Source organism: Manis javanica, chromosome 5 (genome assembly GCF_040802235.1).
Source record: "Manis javanica isolate MJ-LG chromosome 5, MJ_LKY, whole genome shotgun sequence".
In the NCBI taxonomy this organism is placed as follows: Eukaryota; Metazoa; Chordata; class Mammalia; order Pholidota; family Manidae; genus Manis; species Manis javanica.
In genome coordinates, this window is record NC_133160.1 from 130,386,751 (window position 1) to 130,413,217 (window position 26,467).

General features: G+C 38.2%; 1 long non-coding RNA gene across 1 annotated transcript; it reads left to right on the plus strand.

The window, feature by feature from the left end:
* Positions 1 to 5,754: 5,754 nt before the first annotated feature.
* Positions 5,755 to 25,122, plus strand: LOC140849399 (uncharacterized). Its single transcript, XR_012131146.1, has 3 exons — positions 5,755 to 5,853; positions 24,880 to 24,927; positions 25,015 to 25,122. It is a non-coding gene; the product is annotated as an uncharacterized lncRNA (long non-coding RNA).
* Positions 25,123 to 26,467: the final 1,345 nt, after the last annotated feature.

The window sequence follows — 26,467 nt, forward strand, 5'->3', positions numbered from 1 at the left end:
AAGAACAAAGATAACATTGGGTTTATTAAACCTAATCTCTTAGTAGGAATTATAAATTAATGACTTCTCAGAGTTCTAAAGGAAATTCTGAAGAAAGCCATACATATTGTTTATGTTATAAGTAATACCTCGAGATTCCATGGAAAGCTAAAGCTTGGAAATTATTTAACAATAAAGGAATAATTGTTTCAGAGAGTAAGTCCAAATATTATGAAAGGCTAGCAAATATGTAAAAATAAACAGCAAGTGTGTTTACTGAACTGTAATTTAAAAGGACTATAGGTCAGGGTAAAAGGGTTTCAGGTGATTTGGCTAAATAAAAAAATCCAACATTAGAACTTAGAATTTTTAAAAAGAGGATGCTATGATTATTATAGTTTCAAGAGGCATTCTGCAAATGATAAAGAAATACAGTGGAGCTCTTTTGTTACGGACTGAGTGTCGAGCCTGCCCCCTCCTCATAGGTTGAAATCTTAACCCCAGTGTGGGTGCAGTTGGATATGAGACTTCTTAGAAAAGAGAGTTAAATGTGTTTATGAGAGCAGGGCCCTGATCCTGACAGGAATAGTGTCGTAGAAGGAATAGTGTCCTGAGCTTACTCGTGTGCTTTCTCCACACACATGCAAGAGGAAAGGCGCTGTGAGCGCGCAGTGAGACAGTGGCCCTGTGCATAGTAGGGGGAGAGTGCCCGCCAGGGACTGGCTCAGCCTGCACCTTGATCTTGGAAGTCTAGTCTCCAGAACTGTGAAGAAATAAATTTCTGTTGTTTAAGACACTGAATCTATGATATTTTGTGATGGCAGTATTTTGCCTGAGCAGACAGACCTCCTTACATCTTCTCTGCCATGAAATTTCTTATTAAAATATCACTGTTGTATCCTTTGTGAGTTTCCTCCGTCAAAACCCAGAACATCCTGCGCACTTTCCCAGAGAACTCTGAAGGAGGAAGCTATTAATATTTTTCTCTTTAAAATGTGTAAATGGTGTCAACTGCTTTTCTAAATCAATTAATAAGGTGCTCTGGTTGCCCCAGCAGTGTGTATGGATGAAGAGGCTTTATTGTAGGGTAAGAGCCAAAATGTGAGGTAAGGTATTTTAAATGTTAAATACTTTTTAAAACTTACATGTTCCTTTGTTTGGAAATGCAGGGCAAACTTCAAGTCCAGAAGCCCCACAGCTGCATTTGCCAGCTCTGCTGTTTGTAATCTGAACTCAGAGTATTTCAAGGCACACAGACAACCAAGGGGACAAAAGGCCACTGCCAGGACATCTTACTCTCCATGATCCAGAAATATGGCCATGTTAAGGAACCCGGGTTAATGACAGAGAACTGCTGACTGAGCGGTGGCAGAGGTCCTTAGGCGTGGGTCAAGTGCTTTGTTCAGAGGCAGGAGTGGATTTCAGCTGCAGACCACTTCCTTATTTGTGTGGATCATCAAGGGAATAAAGTTCCCACAACTTTCAGTCACAAGCTGGCCTATAAGCCATTGCAGGTTGGCCTGCAGTCATTTTTTGAAAATTTGATGACATTTAAACACATACAGGTTTCTCAGAAAAATCAAGCTTTTTGGAAAGCTGAAAGAGCTTTAACCCCTGGAAAAGCTGGCTGGATCAGTCACGTGTGCCCCTGTGGACAAGTCAAGAGGCCTCCGCAGTGCGCACGGCTTCCTAAGGTCCTCTCCCTGGGCCGTTCCACTCGTTCCTGTTACTTGTGGGTCATTTGAGATCAGAGATCTGTAAAAAGGTTGTTCTAAACCACGCTTTTTCTCCGAAGCCAGAGCACAGCAGGCTAAAACACTGTGAACACTCAACTTCCGTTGTTAGTTTCAAATAAAATATGAAAGAAGGGTTCTGTTAGAATGATTATTTTTCCATAAAACAGACAAACGAAAACTCCTCCTTGGGGAAACACAAATCCATTCCTGAGCAGATTCAGTTTCTGGAAGAAAATCAAATCTTTCAACTTCAAGTATGTTTGCCTTCTACTTGAAATTTAGAAACCTTGTAGATTTTGTTAAATCAGGCCTAAGTGAGCTCCTAGGCACCCTGAGGACTCAGCAATACTGATAGGTGGCATGGACAAGCTTAAAATGTAAACAGAGGCAGGAGATGTTACATAGGAAATGAAAAGAGGGAGAGGAGCAAGAGGAAAAGAATGAAGGAGATTCAAAGGAGAGGGCAAAGAAAAGAAAAGGGATAGATTCTATCCCAGTTGTTTCAGAGCCATTTTGATTCACTTTTGTCCTGGACTGTTGTTGTTAATTAATCCACCAGGTGGTGCTCTGAAATACCAAATAAACGAGTCCTTAATTGGAAAAATACATTGCCAGGACCTTCTAGTGTTGACAGTTATTAAAACTGGAAGGACACATGTCTGATTACTCTTTATTTGGGAATATTTATGTTATGTAAGTACATAAAGTATTTTTATTAGAAGAATGAAATTTAGGAGGAAAAATTAAAGATGCATTTAAATCGTGTTTTCAGTTTCTTAAAAATATCTTTGTATTTTATAAATATCTTTGTATTATATAAATATAAGAATTGTAATGAATATTTGCACCAAAAAAATATATCTATATGTTTACTTTCACAGTTTCTTGGGGCTGGCCTCCTGTTAGAGCCATCTGTCCCCATTATGCGTCTGTGGGAAAGGTTCATGGGAGGAATTTTATTTTCCTGCGTTCAACCTGGGCTCACCAAACACACCCTGGGTCCGTTCTCCAAATACGGGTCTCTGCTTTTGGTGCACTTCCAGCCTCCGGAGACTCCTTGGAAGCTGAGGTCTGGCTTGTTCATCCTGCATCCTGGTTTCCTCTTGACTGCCTCCAAACACCATTCCCAGGTGGGTGTGACTCTACTTCCCCTCCCATAGCTACTGGAAGTGAATTTAGGTTTTTTTTTTAAATCTCTAATTTATAGCACAATATCATTTAAAAAGGAAAAAATGAATGACATGAAGAGAGATATGCCTTGGGGGATAATGTCCTCAAAGATGTGGCATGAAATGATCATAATTATGACAAATGACAATGTGACTTTAGCAACATTATCTTTGGAGTCAGACTGTCCTGAGTTCAAATTCTGCCTACCCTACATGTTACCTGGATGATTAATGCAAAGCTAGATAGCCTTTCGAACCTCAGTTGTCTCTCCTGTATAATGGGGATAACATTTCCTACTTAGCATAGTTGTTGTGGGGATTAAATGAGATCACGTGCTAAAAGCATCTGCTCATCAATGTCAGTGCCCTTTCCTTTCCCTTGCTTACCTTGTTCCTGTGCTCCAACTCAGAATCTATACTCCGGAGTAAGTAACAGGACATGGAGGTTGCAGCCAAACTGGTTCTTAGTGCAAGTTGGCAATAGTAAATAATGCTGCAATGAACATAGGGGTGCATCTGTCTTTCTGAATTGGTCTTTTTGTTTTCATCAGAAGTAGAATTGCTGGATTGTATGGTGGCTCTATTTTTAATTTTTGGAGGAATCGCCATACTGTTTCCCAGAGTCTGCATCAATTTACATTCCCACCAACGGTGTTTGAGGGTTCCTTTTTTTCTACATCCTTGCCGACACTTGTTAATTTTTGTCTTTCTGATAATAACCAGTCTCACTGGTGTGAGGTGGTACCTCATTTGTAGTTTTGATCTGCATTTCCCTGATGATTAGCGAAGTGGGGCATCTTTTCATGGGTCTGTTGGTCATCTGCATGTCTTCTTTGGGAAAGTATCTATTCAGCTCCTACCCATTTTTTAAATCAGATTGTTTATGTTGGTCGTGATTTTTAAATTGGACTTAGAAGATGGTCTGTGTGACCTGCTAGTACTGCCCACGAATCTGCGCAAGTGCCACTTGGGGTGTTACACCATCATGAAACCTGGGTCCTTTCACAACAGGAGTCCACTTGGGGAGCCCCAGGCAGTGCTGCCGAGGTTGTAATGGGAAGTGTGAAAGGTAAGGTAAGGCGATCAACAGAAAACAGTAAAGAATGCGGAAGGAGTGTGTCCTTAGAGCAGGTGGTGCAGGCCCAAGGCCAAGCACACTGACAGAAGGAGTTACAGGAGCTGTGGAACCAGAAAGCTGCTGATTGGGAATACCTGTTAGGAGGCATGCTACTGTCACTACAGTACAGGACATTCCTACTTACATATATTTAAAAACGAATTCAATATTTCCTGGATGTAACTTTCTACCATATTTCTGAATCTGTTTTGTGCTAAAACAGGCCTTTAGAAAATTTATCTGAATCAATTTTTATTCTCCAAACTTGTATAACTAAAATGTTTTTTAGGCTATGAAAAACTGACTCAATTTGTTAAAATTTAGCATCATGCAGATTTTATATTAAATTCTTAAAATCTAAGCATTTAAAATTCTGAAAGAAGTAATATTCTTTACAAATGTACCACTTTATTAATAATGGAAATGACTGTGAAAATCTACTTTTCATAGGTAGCATTCCTCATTGCAGATATAGAAATTGTGGTAATTGTCATTTGATCAATTTCAGGGGTTTTTGAAACTTGTTCTTAGTGCAGATTTTACCTCCATAACTTTAGCCTGTTCTCCACAAACAGTAACAACTGTTGGGCAATAAACCAAAATGCTTGTGGTCCTGGTGATCCGAATGTTGTAATTTTAGGTAGGCCAAAATAAGATACTTCAACTTGCCAAAGCTATTTCTCCTTAATCTCCTCCAGAGTTACACCCTTAACAGCTCTGCACTCCATTCCAAATGGCACATGCAACCATTCTCTCTTCTTTTAAAAAAACTAAAACAAAGCAAATGCTAGTTATTCTGAATGTTTTTTCCCCCTGACTAGTGCAGGTGGAAAACAATTAGATCAATTTTGATCATAAGGCAGTGTTGGTTTTATTTTAAATTTTGCTTAATGGGAACTTAAAAAAAAATCAATGTAAAGGATGGATCTTAAGGGTAAGCTCAAAAACCCCCAAACCCTTTGAGATTTCAGAGGGTTATATACTGTATGATTATATAACAATCTCCAAATGACAGTTACAGTTTTAGAGACCTGGAGGGGGTTTCCTGGGCTAGTGTTAGGGGAAGGGTTTGACAATCAAGGAGTTAGACCAGGGATTTTCTCTGTAGCGATGGAGCAGTTCTACATCCTGGGTGACGTGTTGGTTACTTGAATCTACACTTGCGGTACAACTTCATAGAACAATAGACGAGATAAAGAAAAGAAAAGAAGACTAAAGTGTATATGAAAATATGTAAAAACTGAATAAAGTCTATACCTGAGTTAATATTGAACAACATCAAAGTCCTGGTTTTGACAATGTGCTAAGGCTGTGTAACATATTATTATGGGGGGAGCTGGGTGAAGGGTACATGAGAACTCTACTGCTTTCACAGTTCCTGTGAGCTTTAAACTCTTTGAAAGATAAGGACTATTTTTTAAAAAATCAGTAGAAAGAAGTCCTTAGATATATGAAGTTTCTTATTTTAAATTTTTATTTTTAAGTGCCAGAATGTAAGTTCTTTGAATAATTGTATAAGGCAGTGATACTAAATGTTGTAGGAAAAAATGAATGTTTGCAATAATCTATACCAATTTTCCGGTAATGAGTTCCTAAATAATGTCTCCTGATAGTTTCTTCTCTCCCTCCTGCTCATTCAGTTTCTGTTAATCATACTCCTTTATAACACAATGAAACTCTGCACTTCTCCTTCCCACTATCTTCTATTCCTTGTGCATAATGTAATCTCATTATTATTCCCACAGAACCCAAGTCCAGGCCAGTACCTCCCATTTATAGTTACGAATCTGGTCCCTAGTCTGTGTGTTTCTGGAGAAAGGACAGTGTGTTAGAAGGATCTTGACTTGCCGAGGTAGGTAAAGTGGAAAAGAGAAGTTCTCTTTATTTACATTTTATTAATGTTAAAAATCTCAATATTTAAACCTCTGAATTATTCCTTTGCCCAGAAAGAATGTGTCTGGATTAAAAAAAAAGAAAACTACAAATGAGTAAAGGTACCTCCAGTTGCCCCCAAATCCCTAGGTGGCTCACATTTAAAGTGTTCTGCAGGAGGCACTTGAGAAGGGAATGGAATAAACAAGAAATAAGATGGCAATATATCTCTAACAGTAGCCTTGGTCAAAATGCTGGTGTAACATTGACCTTGATCAAAATGTTGTCATAATAAGATCACGCTCAAAATTGCTAATTTTCTCTTTTGAATGCAGGAAGACCTCTTGGTACTACAGGGATCAAAGTAGATTTTCCCAAAATTGTTCTAGAGTTCATGTTTACCTGAATCATTAGGTTAACATGACACCAAATGTCAGAATAATAATCCCTAGTTGATTTTTATTCTATCTCTAAAGGGGAAAAAATAATGGGTGCAAAAGATTGCTCTTTGATACTCAAAAATGACTCTACATTGCTCAATTATATAAACAAACTTTAGAGATTCTTGGAAATGGCTTGTTAAATTCATTTCCTTTATAGTTTTGACCATTCTAAACTCTTCTCCAAAGATTTTGGAAGTTTTGGGGTCAAGGGAAGGCCAGAATAAAAATTGCAGTTGCAGCTACATGGAGTGTATGTGTCTATGTGGAGTAGAGAATATGACTTCTTTCATTAAACATGACACAAGAATTAGTTTCCAAAGTGGACCCTTGTATCTACTGGTATATAATATAATAGTATGGTGTTGAAGAGCAGTAGTAGTAGCAGATGAATTTTGAAATTAATATTTATGAGACATTAATCGTTCCCTTTATAATACCATTTACTGTCTGCATATCTCCTCTGCCTTTCACTGATTTTGAAATAAAGAAAAGAAATTGCCCTGGCTCTAGTGAGCCATATAAAAATGAATACAAAAGAATAATAAATTCTCTGGATAGGGTTCTTATTGATTTCGGCTTGGAGAGCATTGTCATTCCTTTCTCAGTGTCTTTCCAGACATTTTAAAAGTATTCTAAATGATCTTAAATATTCCAAATGATGATTTGGAGCACCCTAGAAAATAGACTCCTTAAAGGCAGGGATTTTTATCTGTGTTCAATGCCATGTCCCCAGTACTCGAGTGGGCCTGATGCAAGTGCTCAGTAGGTGTTTGTTGCTTTGGATTGGTAAATTCATGTCAGGAGAAGAACTTTGTCTCTGCAGTAAGGCCAACCTTTGTTAAGAGCCTACTCTTGCACTGGGTGACCTGGAACAATAATTCACTCCCCTGAGCGTTGGTTTTCTTGTGAGTAAGCACTGTCTGGATAACCAGAGAGCACGCACACACCACCGAGCACCAAACTCAAGAGGACCCGGGTGCTTGCTGAATGACCCTTCCTCCATTAACTCATACCCATCCCATCCTTTTTCTGTTAGAGTTTCCTATCTTTCAGAATGCAATTGATTCAAAAGGAGGATTTTCCAAAAAACAAAAACAAAAACAAAATGAATCATTTTCAGGGAAGACTATGGTGATTTCTAAGAGGAGTCTCTAGACGCAGAATTCCCAGGCAGAGAACTCACTCCTTCCTGCTGTGTTCCTTAGTTTCCCTGACCCTCAGCCCACCAACCACTGCTGCCGTGAACATCACCATAAGCACCGACAACTCCACTTTTTAGGTTTCCACTGTGGATAAATTAGAGTTCCTGTGGCCAGGATTCTCGCCTGGCACTGGTTGACTAGCTCACTGCACAATTGTGGGCAATACATGGCTGTTGACTCTATATAAAGAGCTCCGCCCAGTGCTCTGGGCACGACATAGTGGCAGGGCTGCAAGGCTGCAGGAGAGCAGAGCAGAGGCTGGAGTGGTGGCAGCGCCGAGGGCAGAGGCCCGGAAGACTGTTGTGTGGGATGACTGTGCAGAGAGGCCCAGAGGACGGCTGTGCAGGACAGCTGTGCAGACAGAGGGGCCCAGAGGCAGAGACCAGCTTGCCACATGCAGACTCGCTCTGAGTGAACGGGATTTTAGTGACTGAACTGCCACCTGGAAATAAAGTTGGGTATAACCCTTTCACTCCAAGAACGTTTTGCTGTCATTTTCTTTGGTCACACTGAATCCATAGCAAACTTGCCTGGGGCTGAAACCCATTGGCAAGACACCACCAACCTTCATCTTCATTATTTTCAGGCAGCAGGGGAAATTTTGGGTTTTGTTGTGCTTGTTTGTTCTATTTTATTTTCCACTTGTCAAGTAGATTAAGATATGGTACTTGTGAAAGTCTAGGATGACCAAGGAGCTAAAACTGTAGAGCCTTCCTTCCTCTTTGACATTTCATGGCTGATATCTCTTCAAATAAGTGATTTCTAAGCATTCTAGTCTTTAGGCTGATGATGAGTTCTGTCACTCAGTTGCTGTGGTATACCTTAAATCCCCCATTAATTCTCTTGATTGCTTACTGTGTATCTGGGTATTTCAGTGCTGTGATGGATAAGTAAGAGTAAGACAGAAGTTAAGGGTGTGGGTCTATTCTTAGGGAGAAATAAATATAAAGAAAATGCAAATATATTTACTATAAATGTTTATTAAATGACTTGTATAAATAAAGGTGTTAAATGGTGATTATAATTACTAAGTTGTGGCTGAACTGGAGAGATTTATATATATAAATTTATATACATTAGACATTAGACATTTACATACATTAGGAAAAATACACATTATATACATTAGGAATTTATATACATTTGATATACATTAGGAAAAATTATTTGGCAATATAGGCATATGTATGACAGTGTGGTAGAGACTCTATTTATATAGTTTTTTGCAGTGCAAGAATTATCATGAATAGGCTGCTTATCTGAAAGGCTGTCCAGCAAAGAGGAGGTTGCCAACAAGAGCCAAAAGAAATTAATGGGTATAAAGAGCTCGTGTCCTCTCAGGAAGACCCAGAGATCAAAATCAGTATGTCCATGAAGTGTGGAAAATTCCACCTGATATGGACCTGCAATATTGTCTGAAGGAACTCATTCAAGGGGCTTGGGAGGTGGGAGCAGGCACTCTTAGGTAGGGATGTTTCTCTGGGAGGTGAGTGACAGGGCCATAGGCCAAGGAGGTCCTTCTGGGTGAAAGAAGTGTCAGGGTTAGGGTGACCCTGGCTGCAAGACATGCTGGGAATATGGAAGAAAGAAGGGTATGATGGAGGCTGGCTAGGGCTGGAACTATGGGAAATTAATCGGGACGAGTGTTTATCTCTCCTCCAGAAAGAGGCTAGAAGTCCAAATCACCAGGTCTGGGAAGGCATATAGCAAACTCTAATTCAGTATTTTCCTAAATGCAAAAATGTCCTAGAGGTCATCTAGGTGACTTGTTAAAAATACATTTTCAGACCCCACCCCAGAAGGCCTGAACTAAGCCTCTAGAGAAGGGCTTGAGATTCTGTTTTCTTTTTTTAAAAAATTTTGGTATCATCAATCTACAATTACATGAATGACATTATGGTTACTAGACTCCCCCCATCATCAAGTCCCCACCACATACCCCATTACAGTCACTGTCCATCAGCATAATAAGATGCTGTAGAGATTCTGTATTCTTAATGAATGCACCTGATGACTTTTTATGACCAGGTAAGTTTGGAAAACACTGCTATAATGCAACTCTATCTGGCATTAGAATTCAAGTTCTCTCTTACCTTAGAGGCAGGAGAAGACTGGGAAACAGGGTTTTTTGGATTTTGTATAAATTATATATTAGGAAGGGATCCTGGAAGCAAGACACAGCCTTGAGAAATAGGACCTCATGTTCTAGATGTGGGAGCTAGACCTCCAGTGAACTGAACTATTTGAGGCAGGGTTCTAGTGCCTGTGGGAAACTAGAGGGGATCCTGAGAGAAAAAATATCAGTCAAGTCACAGATGAGTGTGGTGGCAAAACTCCTCTAGCCCTGTTGATACAAACGGAAGATTAGGCTCCGTGTGGCACTCTTGTCTGATAGCCTGTGGAGGAGGGGGCAGGGTAAGGTCACACCCTCACAGTGAGCAGCAGGTGGTGTCTCTTGAGGATTTGTTACTGGATGGCAGCCATTGAAGTAAATGGATGGTCCTTAAGAAACCGAAATTCACCAAGGCAACTGGACAGGCAGTGAGGGCACGCTGGTTATTCAAGGCTTCATTCTTTGAGTCCACATGTGAAAGGGTCTCATAAAACTTCTGGTGAAGCTCCTTGAAGCTCGCCCTCATGAGTTCATCAGAGTCAGGGTGGGTATAATCATGTGCCCGATCCCCCCAAGGGGAAGGAGAATCCTAGAGTACTTGACTAGTGCTATGATGCCTAGGAGACCCTTCCCACAAGAGAGCCTTAGTTTCCCCTAACCTTGGAGGATGCCCTGGAGTGGACAGTACTCTCAGGTGAGGCAGGGCAGGCAGGTGGAGATGGGCATGAGCTGTAAGGAAACGATTAGTGTGTTCTACTGAGCCAAGAGTAGGGACCGTTGAACAGGGAGGGAATACAATTTGACTTTTGGTAATTCCTGTCTACCGAATGTTTGTGTGTCCCTTCCCCCACCCCCTCATTCATATGCTGAAACCTAATCCTCCTCTGATGGTGTTGAAAGGCCTTTAGGAAGTGAATAGGTCATGAGGGTGGAGCCCTTACAAGGTGCTGCAAAGATGAGAGTTCTCCCCTTCCAGCCTGTGAGGACAGAGTGGAAACACAGCCTCTGCGAACTAGGAAATGGGCCCTTATCAGACACAGTCTGATAAGGTGGGCACCTTCATCTTGGACTTTCCAGCCTCCACAACTGTGAGAAGTAAATGTCTGTCCTTTCTAAGCCACCTAGACTATGATATATTGTTACAGCACCCCAAATGGACTAAGGCAGTCAAAGGATGAATAATAGATATTACAGCTGCTTTTAAAGAATTCAAATATTAGCCTGGAGTACCTTTCTACATTATGGTAAATTTGTTTTCCTCTCTCAACAGGAACCTCCCATTATTCTTTTCATGGCCACAAGAAAAGATAGACTTTCTTCTCTATACGCCTATAGGACACGTTATATTGTTATACTTTGTATTCTAAGCTTCTATTTTGGAATCAGTAAACAAATATTTGAGTAAAATGTATGAAATAAGTTAGAAGAGTTAGCTCTCTTCATCCTTCAGAATCGTCCTCTGCCAGTCACACTCCTACCTACGTTTATAACCTGTCAAAATCACCTCTTCCATGAAACCTCACCTGGCTTCTCTCTGCACATGTGACTTCTCCTCCTTTGAAACCCCATAGCATGTTGGTTTAAAAGTCTTATAGCACTCACTATTTACAATTTTACTTTTACCCTTCCAGAATATTTAATTCAACTTTATGTAATATTTATTTATAACTCTTCTTGTCCCATGAAGGAAACCTACAGAAGAAAATATAAAATAAATGAGAAAATGGTAACAAGGGGAAAATAAATATAGAACTCCAGGATGAAGCCAACTGTTATAGACATTTACTGGATGTTTGCCATGTCCCACATGCTAGACAGTCCCCTGGAATGCAGAATTTGAGTTGGGACAGAGCTCTGCTTTATGGATCAGTTCAACCCTGGGAAGCACCCAGAGACCAGCTTCAGTCATCACTAGAGGTTTGATTAATAACTTAGCCCCCTACCTTCTGCTCCCTAATTCACGTGTTTCTTATTATTGTTAGTTGCTGGAAATTAGGCAACAGTGTATTCTCAATGGGGCTAGCAAAGACATTCTAATTCCATAGATATCTTGGTAGCTCTTCCCTAAGCCTTCTTCTAGGTTTAAGGCTTCTATGTCAAGACTGTAAGAGCATTTATATAATTATACTTGGGGAGACAGGGTATGCCTTAATTTTTCTGAGGGAATTTCTGTTCCAGCTTGCATGTACTTAATTTATATTATCTAGTAAAATGAATCCCTGGCAGTTTTTCATCAAGTTACAGCTGCCTCTGAAAAGAAACCTCATTTATATGTTATTTTCTGCATTGGCTAAATGGTAGCAAATAGGATAAGGAAATGACCATCATTTTCCAAATGTTATAAAAGCAGCTGATGGCACCAACATAGCCATTTAGGCTCCAGGGCAAACTATGGCTGGGAGGTTGTGACTGTACAAATATATGACAATGTAGATTATTACCATGGTAATGTAAAAAGCTACAGATTTCCCCCAACACTACCTCATTTCTATATTTAGACCAAAATAATTATAGAGGAAGGTCCCTTCCAGGCCATTTTTAAACCAAAAGATTTACATTAGGAACATTTTTTAAAATTGTAAGAATATTTACTCTAATTTTCAATTTACATCTTTATGAAAAACTATAATTACAGTATAATTTTATTCTAATTTACCTTTTAAAATAGTATTTTTATTATAACAACTATCACCTCAGATAATAACTAGCAATTAGGATTTTTTCTCATGGGATTGATTTATTTAAAAACGCTGAATTTTTGCTGCTGTATTTTCAAAATTCAACTAAGTTGCTAATCTAAGATCATGGTCTAAGAGGTCCTCCATGAATTAGAGTTTTGTGTCCATGTAGCTCCAAGAAATGTTAATTTCCTGAGTCTTTTTTCACTTATATAGTGAAGTCAGTTGCTTCAACATAGAAAGAGAGTATGAGACCCTTCTTCCCAAAAGGGCCAAGCATATGGATTTATATATATCAAGAGCTTTCCCATCATCATCTCTGGGCTTTTTCTTGGGGCTAGGCTGCATCTGGTGTAATGTGGGACGGAAGGGTGTCAAGAGGTACACAGGCATTCAGGATCGATGCTGACAGCAGCTTGCAAGGCTGTGTGTGTGATCCAAGGCATACGCAGGGTCTAACCCTCAAGGTCAGGAGATGATGCTTGGAGCCAACAAGGGCGACATCAAAAGCCAAAGGGGAAACAGGCCAGGAACCTGGGAGCGACTGCTAGGGGCATCCAAATAAATTTGCAAAAAATAACTTTTTGCTTAGGATAATTATTTAGTAAATCGCTGACCATGTTCCCCAAGATTTTCTTACCACAACTTAGTAAGAAATACATTTTGTATCATAGCCTAACATGCACTCACACACAGTCCTCACTGTGTCAAAGTTTTAGGAAGATCTTTGCCCTCATCATGGGTGGGGCGCTCGAATATTTTCAGTTCTCTCAGGTTCTATTCTCTTCATTTAAAGATGGTGGTAAGAGACTTACAAAATTGAGCTCATGATCTGCTAATTGACAGAAATCCATAGCTTAAAATGTACTGTCTTGGAGATAGAGGAGATGGGATTAAGAGAGTACCAAAAACAAGGACAGCAAAAACTGGAAGAGTTGGATAAGGAAATTAAAATTCCTTAGGAAGTTAGAATGAAATATGTGAAGCAACAAACAAAATAACATATTTAGTGCAGAATAAATGGAAACAAGCAAGTCATCAGGGAAATCAGCATTAATACAAGTTAGTTATAAAAGTGTAGGCTTGACATGTGAATAGTTAAGGTCAGAGATTAGGTCCCATTCAGATATGGTCAACATTTTATTAATCTTCAAAGTTCCTTCCTGCTTAATACAAGAGTACCTTGCACTGATGTTTGTAAATTAACAGCTTGATAACAATATAAGGCATTGTTGATATTCCAGGTGTCTCCACAGGGCTGAAGTTAAAATTCCTGTCTTTTATTTAGGAGAATAACCCTAAATGATTTCCCATGACAGTCTAGTAGGAATTACCAAATTAGTTACTTGGCCTTGGATTAGCTCTGAGGCCCTGGGTTGTGAATAACAAGAAGAAAATCTCAGGAAGATGCTAGGGAGCTTCAGAGACACCCAAAGAAAGGAAATGCATAAAAATGTAAGCAGAGCACTGAGGTCAAGTCTCATCCACTTAATAATCTTACCTCCGACTATTCTTCCAAGCCACTGCATATTTATTACATGATATCTCGTAGTTGTCTCCTGTCATTTTAAAAAATGGTGTTTCCTCAACATCTCCAACACAAGTGGAATTTATTGCTGCTCTTCAGAACTAGGCATTATGGGTTATTCCCTCACCCCAACCTACAATATTGGCACAAGAAAGATACTCAAGAATTACTAGCAAGTGGAAAGTACACAGAACTCTATACTGTGAGGAAATGTCTCTGTCTTTCTCATTTTATCTTCAGCATAGAACATAATAGTCAAAATGAGTATTTTTGTGTGAACAAATAAATTTTTTCCATGGTCTCTGAATCCCATGCTCCCTCCTTTTCTTTCAGAGTTGGAACAACCATTATCTCTGACAACTTAAACTCTTACTTGTATTCATGGCATCTGTACGTACACAATAGGAGCATTAAGGTCTTCAGTTAAAATCGTGGTGGGGAGCTATAGCCAATGATCATGTGCTCTAAATGACTTTCATATTTGTGATCAGCTCTAGAGCTAGGGGCTCCCGAGCCTGACCTCAGATCACCTGGTGACATTAGATGATTCAGTAGTATCAACTTCTTGAGGCTGTTAGTTAAATAATCTTTGTATGACAATATAGAAAATGATGCATTTAAGAACTCCATATTTCTTTCATACAAGTTATTCCCAGTCTTCTGTCAGAGTGGTTCTTGAATGATTGCTCAGATGAACTATGAGGAAGTATCTCTGTGTTCTTGATTGACAACAGTTCTTCTATCCTGAAAAATTTTGACACTGTTCTTCCAAGATGAACCTTTGATGTAACTGGAAGAGGTTTAGAAAGTAGGAATATTTCTGTGTAATAACACTGCACAAAAATTATAATGTATTTCTGAATGGCTATCCATCAATTTGGGGTCCATATCTGCCATATTATGTTTAATTTTATTAATGACAAGAAAATTTTCAATTTACCATAAAAAATGAAAAATTAAAATGAGCATTTCCTTTTTTATTAAATTTCCTCTATAACACCATTTTAAGAACTGCCTAGTATTCCACCAAATGAATAGATCATAATGTGAATAAGTTTAAGATAGAATTTGCAACAACAAAATGTTTTTATTTTGCCAATACTTCACTCTCAGCTTCTAGGGAAGACAACACTCAATACCAAGAAACCTCAGCTCCAGGTAAGATAAGTAGTTTAAATATGATGTCTCATTGAAGATCTGATTCTTTTTTCTCTAAAATATCAAGGATCTGTGTTCCAGGAGGTACAAAGCAAAGACATAGGGAGATCCATCTTCTCTTGGCCCTCACCAAGGGAGTCCTAAAATTCCTGTGTTCATTTCTTTAAGTCTTAGATGCTGCTAGATGTCAAACTGATAATTTATTCCTTCAGAAAGTTTTTAGGGTGAGAAATCCACTCTTTATGATACCAGGTAGCTAGCTAGACAAGATAAGTATCAGGCTTCATAGGATCTTCCTTGATTATACTTAACAAGGGTCTTAACTGTACTTAGTTTAGAAAAAAATTTTAAGAATATAAATCCAGAGTCATTTGTTAAGCAGCTACTCTTTGCTGGAATTGAGTAAGACTTAATCTTGTGATAAAGAGAGTTGTTAATTTCCAGTGACAAAGTGCATCATTACTTGTCAGTGCTCCTGAGGAGTCTGAATTATTGCAAATAATACTTGAGGTTTTTTAAAAATATAATTCATTATCATACACATCTATGGTGCAAATGACCTGACCTGCTTCTTTCAGAATATTGTACTCCTGTCTTGAGGTTTCGTTCCTGGAACTTTGAATTGTTTCCATATTTGCAAGTCCTTAGAAAAAAATTAACCAAAAAGAAATGTTAAATAACTACAGATAGACATTGTATTTGATGTCTACATTTATAATCATCAGTTTGGTGCAATTCCTTAATGTCCCACAAACACACATGTTCTTTCAGACAAGGATCTAACCATTACATCACCCTCCAGTGATGGATGTCCTATCGGTTGATCCTAAGGTTAATGGCTCCCTCTTTAAAGAGGGTTTTCTGTTTTCCTAGCAGCATTAGCTACTTCTTTCTTCTTTCATTGGTTTGAAAATATTTATCGAGTACCTATTCTATGGTGCTGCTGTTCTCTGCTTATGATATCACCTGTCTTGGGCCCAAGGCATTTTCCTGCCTTTTTCAAAGTACAGTTTTGATCACTGTTCCAGCATATGTCCTGGATAAACTAGGGACTAATAGCAAAGTAAGGACACTCAAGTTTAATTGAATATGGTATGTCTTACTTGATGGAAACAATGAAAATAGCAAGCATTTAAAATTTTTGAACTACTTAAATAAGAAGAAAGTAATTCCCTAAAAGTAATTAATATATCATTTATTAACTTCCATTAAACCTTTGTTAATTAAATAAAATGGTAAAGTTAAATAAAAAGATTGATGATTTCCTATGGGAGGTGAATTTGTGATTTAAACATTTTTCTTAATTGGTTGAATAGACACACCCAGCATTGTATAATCCATCCAGGATTGGGAACTAAAGGCTGATGAAAGATTCTACACAGGTAGAGCATTATGGGAGCAGGAAACATGGACAGTTACTTACCAGAGAATAGACTGTTCTATTTTACTTGATTTCAGTGGTTACTACCTTTTTATTGGTTAAGAATTTAATATACCTAAGTCAACTAATGGTTACCAAGTATCTCTGATATGAGGACATAAGGGCTGATAAATTATTTGAACAAATATAGATACCTTTGAGGATTTGGTGCATACAAACTCTCAGGAGGTATACACAAACTTTTTTGTGCACAAACTCTCTGGAGATATATAGACCCCCCACCAAGTTCATTCATGGAAACCCCTAGGTCTATGGATTTAATTTAAAGATTCCTGTCCTGTTTGAAGTCATTCAAGATGGGAATGATGTGTGCAGTCACTTAGTACTAGTCACTTTACCTCCCTAGGCTTCCATTTTTTTTGTCTGTTAAATGAGGACAGTAGATGAAAGTCTTCCATTTCCCCAGAATGTGACCCTATTTGGATGTAGGATCTATACAGAGATACTCAAGTAACAAGAAGACCAGCAAAGTGGGCCTTAGTCCATTATGATCGGTGTCCTTATAAAAAGAGGGAATTTGGAGACTGGCACTCACATGGGGAGAACACCAGGTGACAGGGAAATGCATGAGCAAATATTTAAAATATGTGATAGCTGAGACTGTTAGAAAAGATTAACATGCAAGTAACTTATCCCCCATCACTCACTAAATCTCACCATTGGAAATGATGACAGTCATATACCAAATGCTATGAATTAAGCTACTTTGTTTAAATTTGTATCTTTTTGAAATCTTTTTAATATCTCAATAACATAAGTTCTATGCCTTTTTATTCCACTTAATGACTCATGCAATCCCTAATGCCAACAATATTTCAGTTAAAGCAGTGGTTTCAACATTAAATCATTCTACCACAGTTCCCAATGAATATTTTTAGAAAATATTTTCCAGTAACTATTTTAGTAAGAAAATAGTAAAAATTTTCCTCTGTTTGCCCTGATTTGAAAAATATGTCTGGCCTCCACAGTTACATATTTTGACAGTCATGTGAATCTAATATGAACAAAGCAAACTCTTAGCTACTAAGGGAAGACTCAATGGAAAAAAAGAGCTGAAATAATTGTTTTGGAGGAAATTAGTGTTTACTCCATGTGTAAAATGTGTAAAATGAAAATAATTTTAGAACAATTACAGTAATTTTTGTAAACATATTTTAAAAAATATGATTACTCCTATGAATCAGGACATGCTTAGCAATGTTGCAAAGTCTAGTTGTTGAGTATTTTCAGTTTGATACTTTCATGGTGATGGGGTAGGTCAAGACAGAATTTGGGATTCTAGTAAATGATCTCTTGAGTAACTAAATTAGTTTAACTGACATTTTAAGTTGATAAAAAAAATTGCATGCCCTAAAATATATAATAATGTTTACATATGACTCCCATTTTACTCCACTTAATTAAATGAAATTATTTATAAAAAGTACCAAGATCATTGCCTGGAGCAAAAGAAAATGTTAAGTATTTAAAGTTGCAACCCCTTACCTCATAATTAAATTTAAAAAAGATGTCAGCTATGTACTGTTATACCCAATGTTATGATAGATTGTTTAAGCAACTAAATCTTTTTAAAGCTTATGTAAGTATAAATGTATTCATAGTTTGAGAAAAACTATGAACAGTGGCATTCAATCCAATAAATGTAGATTTAAGTTTCAAGTTAAAATGGGCAGGAATAAAAAAAAGATTAAGACATTGTCTCTACCCTTGAGTTTACACCCATACTGCCATAAGTTGAGAATAAAACCATATTTAAATAAGTGTTCTGTTTTCTTATGTAAATGGTAGGTAGGTAGCCATTGAGAGAAAGGCAGTAATGTGTCCTGCGGTGATCAGACAGTATGTGAACTGAATCTTAATGACTGGAAAAGGTTTGGGTAGGTAGTGAACAAAGAGAGAGCTTCCTGGGAGAGTAAATGTTCTCATTCATAAAGTAAAGCAGGTAGTTTTTAGAACTATTTTGAAATGGACTGTACGGATTATGGTATTGGCTGATGCCCATTAGGTTTGAGGTTCTACCACTCCTTAAGAGGTGCTTTGCTTAGGTACTCTTCCAAAAGTCCTTTAGAAATTCAGAGGGCTCTGAATGGCCAAAAAACAATCTTGCTAAAGAAGAACAAAGTTGGTTAAAAGCTGTGCTTATGTTTCCTTGGCCAATTAGATGTTGTGCTTCTAGCGTTGAATGTGTGTGGCTAGCAGGCTGTGGTCCAGGCAGGGGAGCTAACTACTTGCTACAATTGTTGGTCCTTTTCAGCCAGGAGCTAGTTGTTTGGAGGTTTCTTCTCTCATTGCTCAGGAGAGGTACTGGCGAAATGTAACTAAAAACAAAATCTTCTCCTCACCCAGAAAAACCTATCCACTAGTAGAGAGAGAAAACAGTTTTGTTATTGAATAAGCATTAAACCAGTGTGATGTGTACCACAGGCAATCCAGGATGAGATTTAAAAGTCAGAGAGAGTCTTACCCTTACATGTGAGCAGATGCAACCAATTATGGGCATAGTTTCAAAATAAACAACAGCTAGTCAAGTAAGAGGGTATGATAGCACCTTTTGTCACACACAGTTGGTGCTGACTCTACCTGGTTATTGGGGTGACCGTCGTCTTAGCTAATAGGCTTTATCCAAAAGGAAAACAAACTTCTCACATCTTTATGACAGGAGGTAGTTTTGCAACTTGGAACAAGGCCCCACCAAAATTAGGCTCCTAACTTCCTGTAGAAACTGGGAGATAGGGAAGCTATTTCCCTTGATTACATTTGAAAGAGGTGGCTCCCAGGTCCATGAGAAAGTCATTCCTGGGTCAAAAAGCTGATAAAGTTCATTCTAGTCTTCAAAAGGATTTGAATACATTTCAAAGAAAAGAGAAAATACTACAAGTTTTCTAAAGTAAATAACCTGACAAAAAGGATGGGAGGGAAATCTCCTTCCTTATTTTCAATAGGGAGAATTAAGCCTCTTCTGTCTAATGTGTCTGGCCTTAGAGGAAGCAGTGTTGGCATGCAGTCCTCTAGACTCTCAGGCATGGCTGAGGTGTTACTGTTAAGCCTGGCTTCCTTAGGAGCTGCACCTCTGTCAGAGCCACTTGTTGTTCAGTCTCTGTTTGGTCAAAGGTTGTACTGAAGCCCCTTGTTTCAGTGAGACTTTAGCACCACGTGGATTAGTCAGTGCAGCTTGGAGAATGCTTGCGAGTTTGCCTTATGTCCTGCTCTGATGGCTTCCGAATAGGGGCAGCCTCGCATATGTGCACACAGCTTCTCACCCCAGAGTTGACTCTGATCCAGGCACACCTCATGTTGGCTGTCTCATTCCTTGATTCTATTAAACTTCTAGCTTCTTTGCTGTTTTGCTCTATCAAGGAGCTACCTACCACCTTTTAATTGCTCTCCACTAAGATCTGTACTGTTTTTCCAGAATGCCTTTAGGCATGGAGTTCTTCACTCTCAGCCCCAAATAAAGTCAATCTTCTCAGGGAGAGATGCAAAGCAATTTGTCCTTATGGTTTGCCTTTTCTCCAGGGCAGAACCTCCATACCACTCCACCATATTTAGGTGTGAGGCCCCACTTTCTCTGGAATGATACCCCCTGTGCTGTGAGTATACACTGAGGGACAGAGAAGAGACAAGTTGGCAGCTCCTGGTCTTCTCAACTTGTCCTAGAGGCATGAATCTCCACCCTATGAGTGATTTGGGCCCCAATATATTGGTTTTCTGTGCCTGGGGTACAGCTTCTGCCCTGTGAGTTAGGAGCTGAGTGGAGGAGGAGAAACTGAGTCATTTTAGTCACACCTGCCTAGAACAGAGCTTCCCAGAACAGATGAGAAACACCAGCGCCTGCCCTTCCTGAGATGGAACTGTAGCCCCAGACTGAAAACTGGGGTAGGGGTTGGAGTAGGGATAGAGCTCTCCATTTCTTGGCTGCACATGAGTAGAGCTTCTGTAGTGAGGAGCTGGGGGATAGTAGAGTGGGCTGTGGCTCAAATATAATTATTTTAATCAATATTTAGTAAATTTTCTTGAATGAATGTTTTTCCATTTGCTGCATGACCTTAGGATAATTTCCAGAGACTTTAAATAAATAAAAATTATTTTTTGCCAGTTAAATGGTTGTGCTGGAGAGTCAGTTATTCCAGAAAAGTCTATCATTCCAGAAGTCCCATTTCTCACCTTTATTTTGAAATATATTTTCACTGTATATAGAATTCTGGAATTCTGGGTTTACTTTTTTTGTTGTTTCTTTAAGTGTTTTAAGTTGCTCTATTATGGTTTCTGGCAGTCTGCTGTCATTCGTATCTTCTCTGCATGTAATGATTTTTTTCTCCTGTATTCAAGATTTTTTCTTTCTTTTTTTTTTTTTCCACTGGTTTGATTGTAATGTGGTCAAATGTTTTTGTTTTTCTCAGTGGGGGTTTTCTGAGCTTCCTGACTTGTTTTTTGTCTGATTATAATTTTGGGAAAACTTTCAGCCGTTATCTCTTCAAATATTTCTGTTGACTTGTTCTCTCTTCTTTCTCCTCGTGGTACTCTAATTACATCTCTATTAGACCAATTTGATATTTGTCCCCAGAGCTCTTAGATGTTCTGGGTGTTTTTCATTACCACTCTTTTTTCACTTTGTGTTTCAATTTGGATATTTTCTGTTGATTTAGCTTCAAGTTCATTGATTCTTTCCTCTACTACATCCATCTTTGGCTCTTGTGAATGCTGCTATGAACATGGGTGTACAACTAGCTCTACAAGGCACTGATTTTAGTTTTGGGGGATATATGCCCAGAAGTGGAATTGCTGGATCATTATGGTAATTATATCTTTAGTATTTTCAGTAACCACCATACTGTTTTCCATAGTGGCTGTATCATTGTACATTCCCACCAACACTGTACAAAGGTTCCAATTTCTCCACATGCTTACCAACATCTGTCATTTTCTAAGATCATTGATATTTTGATTTATTCTTTTTAGAGAACTCCACCAGCAACATATTTTGTTGAGAAAAGATTCCTGGAATGAGGGTGGAATTTTTGCAAGTTTCCTTATTTGTTTATTACAATTCATTTCTGATTAAAGAAAAATACTTTGTTTTATAGATTTATTTAAATATATAGTTACATAGAACTCATGTTTTATCAGTCACACATAGTCTATAATAGAGCAAATCATGACTTTATATTGAACTAAGAATAAAAGAAAACATTTATGTAGTGGTTTATACAGTTTCTACAGTTTACAATGGGTCTACAGTTTACAATGGGTCTTCATATGCCTTCCTATAATATTCTCATATTGGTTCTCACTGCACAACTGTAGTCTTTTTCAAATGCAAGTCTGATCATTTAACTCTGTTTCCTGATTCCCATGGAATAAAATCAAACCTCCTCAGCACGGCAGCCTCATCTCCAGTTGCACCTTCCTCCTACCCTACATTTCAGCCAAATCAAACAGCATATAGTTTCCTGGCTGTCACACCATCTTATGTCTTTGTGTATTCATGTGGTTTCCTTTGCCTGGAACACTCTTCCCAGCATCATACCCTAGATTCACTGGGAAAAATACTTTACCAAGACTCAGCTCAAGTGTCACCTCTTTCATTACACCTGTCCTACCTCTCCCATGGTGTCAGTGAGAGGTCCTTTTAGTCACCTCTCACCGAGTGGAAGTGACTTCTTTCTACCCAGTGTGGTCAGGGCAGGTTTTCTTTATAGCAGCCACCACATTTTACTATATTTTTTTATATTCATGTCTATCTCTCTTTCTGGATTGAGGGCTCCTCGAGGAGAAAGACCCAGACTAGTTTAACTCTGAAATGTCTACAGTAACTGGTATTTAGTATATGATCAATAAATGTAGGTTGACTGACTAATTGAATGAATGGATAAGTAGATGGCTGGATGAAGTAGGATAGGTACTAATATTCCTACAAGATTAAAAGTGATTAAAAATCAAACTCATGTCTTCTAGGTTAATGCTTTTTCCTCTCCACAGTGTTGCCTTCTAAATTTAAAATGCCAACACTTAAAACATTGCATAAGGGGATACTAATACATTATTTAACTTATTGAGTCTTTTTAAATAGGAGGACAAAACTAATATATTTCTTTCAACACATTTAATTGGATTTCTGTTTCCTTATGCTCTTGTTTTATCTCATGTATGAAATATTTCATTAAAATTCAGTCAGGACTCCAAATAGTTTTGTTAATAAAGTCTTGATATTAATATCATTCATATCCAAGCAGTTACAAACATTTGCAGACTCTTCTTTCAAAGTGTATCTCACAATGACTTTTTTCCTCCCATTTTCCCTATGACCACTCCTGTAGTAATGAAAATAGTGTGGATATTGGATCCAGAGTCATTGGCCTATGCTGACATCTTGGGTTTGTCATTTCCTAGTTATGTGAACCTTATCCAAGTCACATTGTGTATACAAGCCTCCGTTTCCTTCCCTACAAAATGAGAATTCTATCTACTTCATAGCATTGCTGTGAGGATTATGTGAGATAATGCATGCTCAGGGCCTGCCATATATTAGATATGCAAAACAGGTCAGTTCCCTCTATATGTGAATTCAGTTCATTAAAAAAGAATAGATCCTTGTATTTTTCAGCATGCAATTAGAGCAATTCAAAGAGCGAGTCTTCTAAAACAGACTGAAGTTTCTTCAAGGTAAAGATTACATCTCAGTCATCTTCCCTATAATCTCTCACACGTTCTAAGTAATCCTGATTGCTAATCATTTTCATCAGACATTTTACATTTATAAAACACTCTACAGTAATTTTTATGGATTGTCATTTACTATATACCTCAAAGAAATGACTTTTCCTAGAACTTCAGGTGGTCACCAATGAAGATGACTGATGATAGCCTTTGCGTATTGTCACCATGCTGTGTCTTTATGGATGGGGCTTAGGTGGAGAATCAGAAACAAAGCTCATTTGGCCTGACATTATCTAGCCTTTTACACTGGCTCCATTCTTGATGAGCTCTGGAGGAATGAGGCTGAAGATTAAATTACAGTCTTCTCAGAGCCTGCTCTTAGAGGTCTAATATATACTGTATTTAATTATTAGTTTGCATATATGTAATAAAAACAATCACTTTCAGATGAATGTTACATGGTCCCTCCTAGTCTAGACAACTGTTAATTTTTAGGTTCAGGACATCTGTGCCACATGTACGAAAGGAAGAGTTCCCCTACACTGAGCATCTAATGCAAGGATGCTGCGCTAGGAGTTTCACACGTTTTCTCATTCGATCCTTGCAATGACCTTGTAAGTTAATAGCCCCCTTTTACAAATTAAAAAAAAAAGTGTGCTCAATGAAGTATAGGATTTGGCAGCAGGGCCCATTAGGTAGTAAGTTGCAGGACTGAAAGTAAGGTCTATCTGATTCCCAAACTCTTACTTCTGAATGATATGAATATTTACCAATGAAGAGACAAAAAAATAAGAATATGGAAACCAATAAGCTAGAATAATGTGCATAAATAAGAACAAAGTCCATCATAGGCCTAAGTAGTATAAAACATCACAAAATAAATTCAGATATATGTTCCAGAAAAATGCATTATTTTATGTGGATGAGAACTGTTCTAAAGGTTTCTTTTGGGCAGAACCTATAATCAGTCAGAAAACATATTTTTAAATAATTAAAAAAATAATTCTAAATGTTGAAGAGGACCAAGCTATTTTATTTAATAATTGCTGTATTAGACTAGATAAGCTATTTGTTACATAAAGACATACACTCATGCTTTGAAAGGGTCTATTTTTTTCTTCCACAAACATTTGCTTCACAGACCTTCTGGGAGCTGGCTCCTCAAACTGGCTCTCAGGTTCCTACAAATTTCAGGTGTTTACTCTTCTATGCAGAAATGAAAGCTCAATGTTGGTCAGATGTTTACCTATAAACTCTCCTGTCCTGGGTTCCATAATTTCAGAGGAATGTGTAAAAATTTGTCTCAGGAGTTAAGGTGTAAGACTCATGTACGGGGTGGTAAATAAGACTGTGCATTTTGATTACTAAGTAAATTGGGATTAATTTAAATCATTTACTCTCCCGAGTGAAAACTGTTCTTCTGTTCTTCAAGTTCCAGCTCAAGTACTCCTGTCCCCCAAAGGAATGATCATTCACTTTTGCCCTGAGAAAGAACTTCTTAAAACTTAACAAAACTAACTAAATGATCTGCCTTGATATGTCAAGTTTTATTTGTTGGTGCTTCTCATTTCTTGCAGCTATGTGATTCTTAGCTTTATGTGTATTTTAGAGTCCTCTAAACACAGTTTGATTCCCATTTTATTTGATTCCTGAGAAACCATGTGTGGGTCTATTGCATCAGTAGAATTAATCATAAATCCATGTTTCTGATTTAATTTGTCTCTTGCTTAATTTAATTGATAAAGAATTACCTTTGATTTTTAGTGACTTTCTTTTATCATTTTAGGGCTTGGCTGAAATAGTGGGCAATCCATGTGATCTTCATTTCTGCCTGGTAAGAACTTCATTTGTGCACATCTTTTTCCCAAAGTGGTCTCTGAATAATTCTTAGAAAAACTATATGTTTTCTTCATTTTCTTAGCACATAGGAGCTCACAGACAAGACACAGAGCTCCTAGCAACATTCCACAATACAGAAATCCAAAGAGGAAGGTGACCTCTTGAGAATCAAAACTTCAGAATTATTAAAACAACGTAAATATAACTTTAAATTTTTAAATTTGCCTTGGAATTTTATTTAGACATATCATTTTTTTCAAGTGTAAATACCTTTTTATTCATCTGCTATTATCCATGTTGTATATTTAAGATTTATCCCATGTTAACAGACACCTTAAAAAGACTTGGGCTCTCACTTTTTGAGATTCACAGAAGTTCTCAAACAGTACACCATAAGAGTATTCAAGAAACTTCTGAAACGCACATAGAGCCTTACCTGTAGAATCCATGCAGATCAGCATGCAAAGCTGTTTGCTCTGAGGCCGGCCTCTGTCATCAAGCAGGCAGTTACAGTGGAAGCATTTGTATCAGAACCAGGAACAACTCTATAAAGAAAAAACACTTAGATAATGAGAGACTGCATTCTAGCCCTTGCCAACCTAGAATATCCTCTTTTCCTCTTTTAAAATCTTAGAGGATTCTAATTCACTCCCACCCCACTACAGGAAGTATTTAAGAGGCCCTAATGTGTAGTACATTGGTATTGGGCAATTCCAATTTTAAAAAGGACACAAACTGCAAAACCAAAAGAAATGACCCTGCTGAAACTTGGGAGAGACAGACATTTTTAATAATTGAAGAGAGAATGAAGTGATCGGTCTTTTGTTCACAACTCTGTCACTGGCACATAGGCACCCAGAGGTCAGAGGCATAGAACCTCACCCAATAGAAGAGGAAGACCTGGACTAGGACCAGAGCAGAGGCACACACTGTGTGCTACAGAGGACATCAGACCTGCACTCCATGCTACCTGAAAGATCATTATATAATTATCTTATATATGAACTGTGTATGGCTTATGCAGAACCCTTTTTGGGGTTCACATTTTCTTAACTAACTCTTTTATAGTCCTTATAGAGAATCCTTTAAGGTACTGAATAGGAGGGATGTCAGGCCTAGATGGACCCAAATGACTTTACAGTTGCCATCCTGGTTCCCATATTGAACAAGACCAGTCAGCAGCCCCACTTATGCACAGCACATCCATGTGACTGATTAGGCCTTTGGGGGGCTGGTGGGCATGTTAACTCTAAAAATCCATGTCTGACCCTCAACCACATTTCTTCTGTGTATCAAACAAACATCTCTGTGTTTATTCTTCTTCTAGATTAGTGAAGGAGTGTCACCGGATCATAGGCACCCAGTGTAGCCTATGTAGCTCCGGGGAGAAGGGTATTCCTGGCCTGGGGCAAGTCCCCCCAGTGAAACCACAAAAGTGAAATAAATCAAGGGAAAGGGTAGGTTGGGAGACAGGCTTTTATTTCTTACAGTCACTAGTCAGGCTCTGCACCACCTGTCTCCTTCAGCTGCAGCTT